Raw genomic sequence first — 10,000 nt, 5'->3', positions numbered from 1 at the left:
TTGTGCGCCTAGTCATGGCTATTTTAGCTATTCTGTTTTTACTTCAACTAAATTTACAGGACTTTGTTTTTTTAGTGAGGAGGTTAAGCACCTTTTAATTTCTTGGGCATTAAATGCTTCAAATCGCATATTCAGCTTGTTTAAGGAATCAGAGTCTGTCCCATACTGGGGAACTCTCTTGCATTTCAGATTCTAAAACACTCAAGGGTTGAGATACAGCGTCTTAAGCTTTTTTATTCTCTTCGATTTTCTAAATATTTTACCGCAGAAGTTTATCAAACAAAAAACATGAAAAAAATAAATGAAAATCTCATATTTCAAAAAGTTGATGAAAACCTTTCCATCTTGGCCAGTCATTCAGCGCATCCCTACATGTATTTTTGAAATTTCATTTTTGCTAAGTTGCAGAAGTACATCTCCTCGAGACTTTGACATTTTTTTACTCTAATAATAAGGTCTATTTTTACCCCTGCTAAAAGATTTATACATATTCAGTCAAAGCTAATTCAGCACACTCACATTGGTATAGTTTTTTTTTGGTGGGGGCTGCTTGGTTGCCTCCAGTCAAAATCTGCTCATACTTTCTTTCAAAATTGGAACTTAATATAACGATTTAAGATATTAGTTACTGTCTCTTAGACTAATCAGTCTCCATGGTTCTTAAATTGATAATACATACAAACACACACAAACACGCGCGCGCACACACACACACATATATAAATATATAATATATATATATATATATATATATATAATATATATATATATATACATATATATATATCTATATATATATATATATATATATATATATATATATATATATATATTTATGTCTGCATTTCCCAGCTGGATGGGATATTTTATTACAACTTCCTATAAATATTCCGTTTTCCTTACAATATTCAATAATTTCTTTTTCAGAACCTGCTGCAGCTCGGTGAACAAAATTGCCTCTTATGGGCGGTCGAGCACCTAACATTCACGTTCTTCTGTGCTTGACCAAACCTCCTCCACCACTTTCTCCTTTCCCATCTAAACAATCACTGCTGCTTCTTTTTGAGAATATTGTGAATTCCTTCTAGAAGTAAAAATCCTTGAACGAATACCACTATCGTCTTTGAACATATGATCAATGGGAACTCTTGTAGATGGAGCGGTCTCCCAAGATAATTTTCTAGCAGATTTTGAATATTCATTTAATGCCTTGGTAATAAACGAATTGTGTTGCGCCATTATCTTGTTCAATTCATTGAAGCTGTAAAGACGTTCTCCGTCAGTTTGTATGTTTGTTGTTTCCGATATTCAAGATTTTTCTTTTTCTACTCGACAAGTCAAGCGAAGTTTACTTAATTTTCTTCTTGTTGCATCAACAGTGGGTTTTGAACAATAGTAGAATCGACCCCTTTATTCAGTCAAGATTCATTCTTTCAGTTGGTCTGATCTGTCAAAGATTGCATTGGTTAAAGTCTCCTAATGGTTCCCTAATTTGTATTCCAACTTTATTACCTCTTCAAGCAAGTAGGTCAAATTCAGCTCTCCAGGATCAAAAAGGGGAATTGATTTAATCAATTATAGTAAAATAATACCACTTTTTAAATACAAAGTTCATTAAGTACTGAAGTAGACATGTCATGGTGTCCATATTCTCAGTTTATAATTCGAGCCACGTTTACTCCCTTAGACCTAATTTCTATATATGTACTCGATGACCAACCCGGTGCTGCCTGGGAAAACTCTGAATAACAAGTGGTAAACTCTCTCTTTCTCTCCTCCCAAACCCCCTCTACTTTCTCTCATTTCCTCGCCCTCTTACTATTTCTCTATTTCTTACTCTCTCTCCCTTTCCTGGTAAGATAGTTGCTTCAGTTACATTACCCAGCATTTGTGACATTTTATATTTCACCACTTCTCACCCACCTACCCAGGGCTGATCTTGTACTTGGGGGACACCAAGAGTGTCTCTATTCATCCCAGCAACCTCAAAAACTATAAAAACTAATATCCATCATTTGTTAACATTTTCTCTCAATCCCTTCTCACCTTGCCTTCCTTTAGGGGCTGAACTTTTAATTATAGGTCATAAGTAGTGTTACTATTCATTTCAGCAACCTTGAAAACTATGTATTAGAAACTAATATCTGTTTTATGATTATTTTTACATGTCACTACCTTCCCACCCTACTTCCTACTGGGGCTAAACTTAGACTTAAAGGACATGAGGAGTGTCAGTATTCATCTCAGTGACCTTGAAAGCTATGTATTAAACACTAATATCTACTGTTTTCAGGTATTTTTACCATCTTCCCACACAGTCCCCTCATTTGGTGACAGTGATGGTAAATCATATGTATACCAGTTTGGTTGAAATTACTCAATGCGTTTCAAAGCGTATGTGGCACATACACATATATACATACATACATGCATACGTCCATACATTTATATATACATATACATAAATATACTACTTTATGCATATACAGTTTGAAATAAATAAGAGGAGAGAGAGAGAGAGAGAGAGAGAGAGAGAGAGAGAGAATCTTTAATGAAAGCAAAAACAAGTAAAAACAAGACACAAAGAGTGATGAAGGGAGACTCTTTGAATAATAGCCGAGGGAAAGAGGGACGGTCAGGTGATGACGGATGACAATCGAGCAGACAAAACGAGTAATTCGCACGGAAGAAGCCAGTTACCGGAACGCCTCGCCCAAAAGAATCCTTTATAAGCAAGGGATGTCAGGTCATTTTGAGTTTATGAATCATGGCTCTACATTTATCTGCCTCATTTTTTATGGTCCATTAGAAAGAAGGCAATGAAACTAACACCGTTTGTCATGTAATTCTCAATTTTCAAATAAAGGCTCTTTGTTACATTTTTTCACTGCTCTCCAGAAACCAGACAACAGCACCAACCCCTTACAAAGAAATCATGCATAGTATCATGACTGAACTTGATAGGTAAAGCTAAGGGTCTACAATCTTTTTGACGTATCTGGCTAAAAGGCTCTCCCCCCCATGTCCTCTCTCTCTATCTCTCTCTCTCTCCCCATTTATTTTTTTATTTGTCATATGTGTAATGCCGAGAATTCACAATTTTCCGTGGTAGCATTATTTCTAATAAGTCTACTCAGGAAGGTACGCACTTTCCCGTGAAATCTCTATCCTTTGAACCTGATATTATGTTAATCATTTCATACAAACAGGTCATACATCATCGTCAATTAGTAACGTTTTTGAAGACATGTCAAACCCCGTTATGAGATTGTTCCTTGACCGATGACGAGAAAGTCGTGGGAATTTCGTCCACACATCCACATTATTTTCGATCCCTAACAAGAGCTTCTACTGTAACGCGGAGGCAATGAAAATTGGAGCCCACGGAAGTAGGAAAGAGAAGGAGCGGAGAATTCGAAAGTAAAGGTAAGAATGAACAGGTGCGTCTCGTGTCTGGCAAGGTTACCTCTGCCCATACATGATAAGAAACGGCATAAAAAGGGAGAATGTAGCAATCTTTGATTACGTGTCTAAAAGCAAACCGAGACCGACAATGAATAATAACACAGGAGAGTAACAGCTATCGATCACGCGAAATGAGTGACAGGAGATCAGGTGGCTTAATAGTCCGATTAGAGTTCTGTCTGGCGTTAGAGCTTGTGACCACTGACGAGAAAGGTAAATTTAGCCTTTAAAGTAAAGATGGAATCATACGGTAATAATAATAATAATAAACTATCTGGTTTTACAGACTAGGCATTAACGCCTACATCCATCTTAACTGAAAATTGAGTAATTGGACTGATGTCATTAACGGGCGCCACAGTACTTCCTGAATGGAATGGGTCTATGAAACTTTCAGTTGCTTAGTTGAGATCGCAGTGCAACAGGATTCAGATACAAAACTAACTAGAATGAGAAAAGAGAAAAAGAAATGATTTCACGGTGGTTATTTGTAGAGAGAGAGAGAGAGAGAGAGAGAGAGAGATCAAAGCGGAAAATAAGTACGGAGGTGTTGTTGGCAATGACAGGTGCGAGTGCGACCAAGAGAATTACTACATTGTAGAAAGGGAAAAAAGAATGAAGTCTCCAATCGTAAGGGGGAAAGTCTGATATGTAAGAATAAGGAAATCAAAGGGTACGAGGATAGAGAGAGAAAAAAGCATGCGCGACGAACGAGCTGCTTATGAAACAATAACGCTAAAAAGAATCCAGAACAGTAGGACCCACCAACCCATCCATCCGCCCCATCTCCTTGTCATGTCATGCTAACATGGTACCTACCTCTGGAAAAGATAGAAAAATTATACCTGTAGTCCGAGTCTGAACTGGCATGGAGAGCTTGGCTGGGCTTTTTCAGAATCATCTAATCTCTCCGGACAGTCTGTGTGGCATTTATAATTAACCGCACTCAACCCAGAGGATATTTTTTCCATTAGTGAAATCAAGCAATCTGGGCTAAGTGCAACCGGCTGAAAGCATATTGCTATCATGAAATGTCATTAAGGTTTCCTCGTCTTCGGGGGTTTAATTCCCCTTTCCCTTTTCGAAACTTGTTTTCATGTCGGTCTTTTCAGTCACGGATTGGTTAATCGCCGGGTTGCTTCGGGTCTCCCTCTGCTGTAATGAGTACCTTCATTTTCTACATCCTGCTGGCCTATTGATATTAAAAGCTTTAACGACAGGTGACTGTTATCGTCTTCATGTTTAACATGAGCTAAGGATCACATGACGGGGTTAACACCCCCCCATCCCCCCACCCCCCACACACATACACACTCTTCCTCTTAATTGCCCCAAGATTCAGCGCCTTCAACCTTTTCCTTGACATTAATTTATTCGCCGACCATTCTGTTGCTTTGTTGTCTGTCTATCTTGTTGCAGTGGACTGAATATAACTTCCTGGTTAAAACAGATTAATAATGGACAAAACACAAATACTATTAATTTGCGAAAGAACGGAAAACAGCAAGTTACTGAAAAAACAAATATGTTGTGCATTTTGACATAACATCTTGAGAGCGACGTCAGTCCATCATGTAAGTTTTCAATAAGGATGGATTTTAACTTTAGTTGTTAGTTAAAATTACTCGTAAACGTTGTCACAAACTCTAATCGTGTACTAGTCACAAACTCTAGTCGTGAACATTCGCTAATAATTCTTTCAAAATGACACCAACTTACACCGAGGACATCAAATCTCAACAATAACTTTCACGATTCCATCAATAGCGTAGAAACTAAAATCTAAAGGTAATAGGCAGAAACACATTCCCGTACAAGCAAAGGTGCACTGCTTTCAAAATGACAAAATATAACTGAAGCCGACAGATAGCCAGGCAATAGAGCTCAGGTTTCTTATCTAAACCATTTTTGATTGATACCACGGACCGATATGCCTTCAAAAGCTTTCAGTGTTAGTTTCTATATATTACATGATATGAATGATCTAGGTTGCATTCTTCATCTACGTCATTTTCAATATATCTTATAAGTAAAATCTTACGGACTACAAATAACTAGCGACTGGCGGTGGGCAACCGTAGGCCGGTGTAGTGTTTGATAAGCACTCCCCGGAATATGAACTCCCCAGTCATCAATTATCATACGTAAATTAGTATAGACCCCTTGAATTATTTTACTCCCCAGTAATTATTATACATGTAACTCCCACTCCCCTCCCACCCGTTATTGCTATACAGTATTATGTACTCTGCATTTTATAGTTGCTTTCATACATAAGGTTAAGACATAATTGTATACTTTTATATATATTCTCCTTATCATGTTTATATGTATTGTTATTTTTTATATGCTGCTTCAATGCATGTAGTTACTTATGGTTATCGACGAAAAAGACCATCGAAGATTAAGTGTATATGCATTTTACTATTCCTTATCTAACGGGGAACAATATAACGTAAGAACATTCTTTTTGCCATTGCCTTCCAAGTCGTAATCATACATTTTTTCAAACTTGCAGCGTCTCTTCCACTATCCCTCTGTTAGTTTGTTTCTCCTTTATTTATTCTTTTAACAGCGTTCAATGGCATTAGCTGCCTCAGTGCTTGCAGTAAAGCCTAAATTCCGTAGGCCAATTCAATCACATAAGTTTTTAACAACTGTTACAACCCTCGGAGTTTTTATGCACGTTCTCAATTTTTAAGGGGTTGTTGTCAGTATTATTATGTATCTTAGTGCTAAAGGTCAGCGGAAACAAACAATCAAGAAAACTTAATATTTAATGCTTAATAAATACAGAATTTAGATAAAGCTTGTGAGATATAAAATAAATAATACAATATCTTAGTAACAACCAGGAAAGGACGAATACCGGTCCTTAGTATCCCACTGATCTCCCTAAAACTAGAAAGCTAAACCCTATCAGAGAGAGGAAATAACAATAATTAATAAACAACTTGTTTGGATCCAACGACTTTACTGACCAGACCAAAAACTACCCTTATTCAAAGGAAGAAGGAAGGCAGAGTAACAAAAACAAGGAAACAATTATAAACCCTACCTATGATCACAACGCTAATCACGCAAAACCTTGTCTAGAAAGGAGTCATTGGGTGACGTTATATAGTCACGGCACAAATTTGGCAAAATATATGTATATATATAATCAAATATAATTCAATCACTACATAGTTTCTCACATCAATGAGGCATCGGTGGAGAAACAATTCCAGGGTCGTGATCAAATCGCCAATTCAGCTACCTGGCCAGGTCATGAACGCCAAAGCATCAACATAAAGGTAAGGCGATCCCGAACGAAAAGAGTGATATTTAGTCTTACCTGGCGTCAGGCTCCCTACAGGCCATTACACGAGCTAGCAAGCTCCCAAATACACAGCAGCTGGATGGAGAAGCAGAAGCGGCAGGTAAATTCACGTCAGTGCCGAGAGAAAGCGACGGCACCAATACCCTGGGAAATACTCCTCGACAGGGAAAAGCAGGAAAGGCTCAAGTCGCAGGTGACAGGAGGACCTGCAAGTCTCGTATGAAGCGCCCAAGCCGCAGGTCGAAGTAGGAGACACTCGAGTCGCAGGTGACAAGAGAACCTGGGGACAATAGACTAAGGCAAGGATCCACAAAGTAGTCCAAAAACACTACCAAATAATCGTCATCCAAAATCCAAATATCAGTCAGCTGTTCAAGAGATAATACCAGGGGAGTGCTCTAGCCGGAACTGAACTCTTTCCGAGCACCAACGTCCAGTCATCACCAAGGACGCGTTCATAAACATTCGTAAAAAAAGGAAAATTATCGTTAAAACGTTAGTTCGATAATATAAACAAACGGGGAGGAGGCGCCTAACCACACTGAGCAATGTTAAATTATATAAACAAATACTCAGACGAAACAAAGGCTACTCTGCCACAAAAGGATTCTTAAAAAGTAGTTAGTAAACCTAGAAAAACAAGGCTGATCTAAATTTACAAAAGGCAAATAAAAATAATCTAAGCTTTTCTAATAACAACCACTGGATATGAGCAAAAGGAATTTAAGGACAGATATACTGAGGAATTTTACATGTATTTACAATACAGAAGTACAAAAACGATCGTTATAACACCTGTTGTATTCTTAAAACTACAAAATATAGAACAAAAACTTAGCATACGTAGAGTTTAAAAAAATAACACTGCTCGCTCATCATACAACGATCATATAGAAACTAGGGAGTGCTTATTATTCAGAGGGAATGTTTATTGCACGTATGATATGGACTGGGGGAGTGCAAATCATACGTTTAATAACGAATGGGGAGTTACTTTTATACGTTTAATAATGACTGGGGAGTCCAAATTCTAGGGAGTGCAAATTATGCGTGACACCGGCACTATTTGAACCGTAATATCAGCGTTATTTTTTATTGTAGAAGAAAAGTAAGAGCATATATGGAATTCTCTTGAAAAGTTCTATCAGAATAGGGTTTTCTTTTTTTATCTACAACTAATATTAACGAAGTTAGCATGGCCGGATATCCGGCTGGATATTCTGATCAAATCGTCACTTGGATAAGGCCATCCCCTATGAAATCTAATGGTTCGACTTCGATTCAATACGGTCCAGTAGTTTCGCCGTCTATAGCGAGCATACAAACATAGTTCGACCGTTGGCTTCTATATGTAGGATCTGGCATCGCATCTACCAGGGTCACCGATGAAATATTGAAGGTTCCGCTCTTCTTCGTTATTGTTTAATGGTGGTATCTACGCCTCACCAAAACAATTAATCAGTTTGTCCTGTTGTTGCTGTTGCAAAATATGAAATTTGTATGCAAGTGATCACATGAACGACATTTTCTTTGAGATTTCTGTTTATGACTCAAAGTTTATCTATTTTTTTTTTTTACCGATCTGATATGAATAACTAGAGAGTCTCAAAGGCTGTTGAAGTGGACTCAAAGGTTTTTGAAATGGACTAAGTTACAAATAAGTGAACAATTCTCCATTTTACAATAATTGGCTACCAAGCCAGTAAGTTAAATGTCATTGAAGAACTTCATTTTCTGTAAAAGGGGATTAAAATACAACAAAAGCAGTGTCGTAAAATACAATTGGAAAATATGACAAAGGACAATAAACAAACATTATAACACTGCTTTGTGCAGTACAAAGAATTGCGATCCATCTTAGTACAGCAGTTTAGCACAGCACAACACGGCACAGTACACTGAACTGCTGTGACTGTAGTAAAGTTTATTACTGCTCGGTGCCCAACACACAATTTCATATGGAAAACTTTAGTAGGTACAGTGCACTGCGCAATTGGTGCAACATAGTTCAGTGCTGTACAATTCACAGCAACGTATACTAGTAGAACACAGAGCACAGATGATGACACCTCAATTGCAGACCATCTAAGTGAGGAACGTTCTAATTAAGCACATATTACGATGGAGCATAGATTATCGTGGCATTACAATTAGCACCACGCAATATTTGCAGTTCTCAAATTGCTCAGAATGAGTTTTCCTTTTATTTCCTGAAATATTTGCAAATATATATATATATATATACACACACACACACACACACACATATATATATACATATATATATATATATATATATATATATATATATATATATATATATATATATATATGTGTGTGTGTGTGTGTGTGTGTGTGTGTGTGTGTGTGTATCTTTCATTTACACCTCATGCCTACTTTTTATCTAAAATGAGTGGCACAGGAAAAGTAAAGACTTCTGATCTCGAAGCAAGTCTTTAGGGATCAGTTCGTTTTCCTTACGCTAGCAGGTGTTGCTGTCCATTTACAACTAGTTGGATTAGTGAGCATTAACGTTCCACGGACCTTACAGACGTGAGCAGAGCAACTGCCGGAGAGAGAGAGAGAGAGAGAGAGAGAGGAGAGTGGGGTCGGTGGTTCTGAGGTTTCTCATCAGGTACCCTATTTGCAATTTGATCATAAACAGGTATTCCATACAGACATGACCCATAGTACACTAATGGGTTTAGTGGGTAGAGTCTTGAGTGACTTTCATTCAGGATGGGAAAAGGAAGAGAGACGATGATGCTGATGATGATAATGATGAGGTGATGTTGATTTTGATGATAGTGATGATGATGGCGATGATGAGGGATGAGGTCACACTCTTGGAAGGAAAAAGTCAGAATAACCTCATGACTGATATAATCAAGATGGATTGAGAGAGAGAGAGAGAGAGAGAGAGAGAGAGAGAGAGAGAGAGAGAGAGAGAGAGAGGAATTCTGTCGAAAAGAAAACGTTTTTATTTGTGCCGTTGAATGAGATCAATTTGTGAGTTTAGCTGATACGCCTTATGTGTAGGATTACGAAGTAAACTGTGTTGTGGAAGTTTCAGGCACAGGGTGCTCGCCCACGGTTCAACGCTTCCAATAATAGTGTTAAAGTACCAGACACCTGATCAGTGCTTTTTCTCTGGAGTCACATCCTGTTAGGGGACTTATTTTTGAAAGAATCTGGTAGTCACCATTTAGTATC

This window comes from Macrobrachium nipponense, chromosome 44, assembly GCF_015104395.2.
Source record: "Macrobrachium nipponense isolate FS-2020 chromosome 44, ASM1510439v2, whole genome shotgun sequence".
In the NCBI taxonomy this organism is placed as follows: Eukaryota; Metazoa; Arthropoda; class Malacostraca; order Decapoda; family Palaemonidae; genus Macrobrachium; species Macrobrachium nipponense.
Note: the sequence above shows the minus strand (reverse complement) of the source record.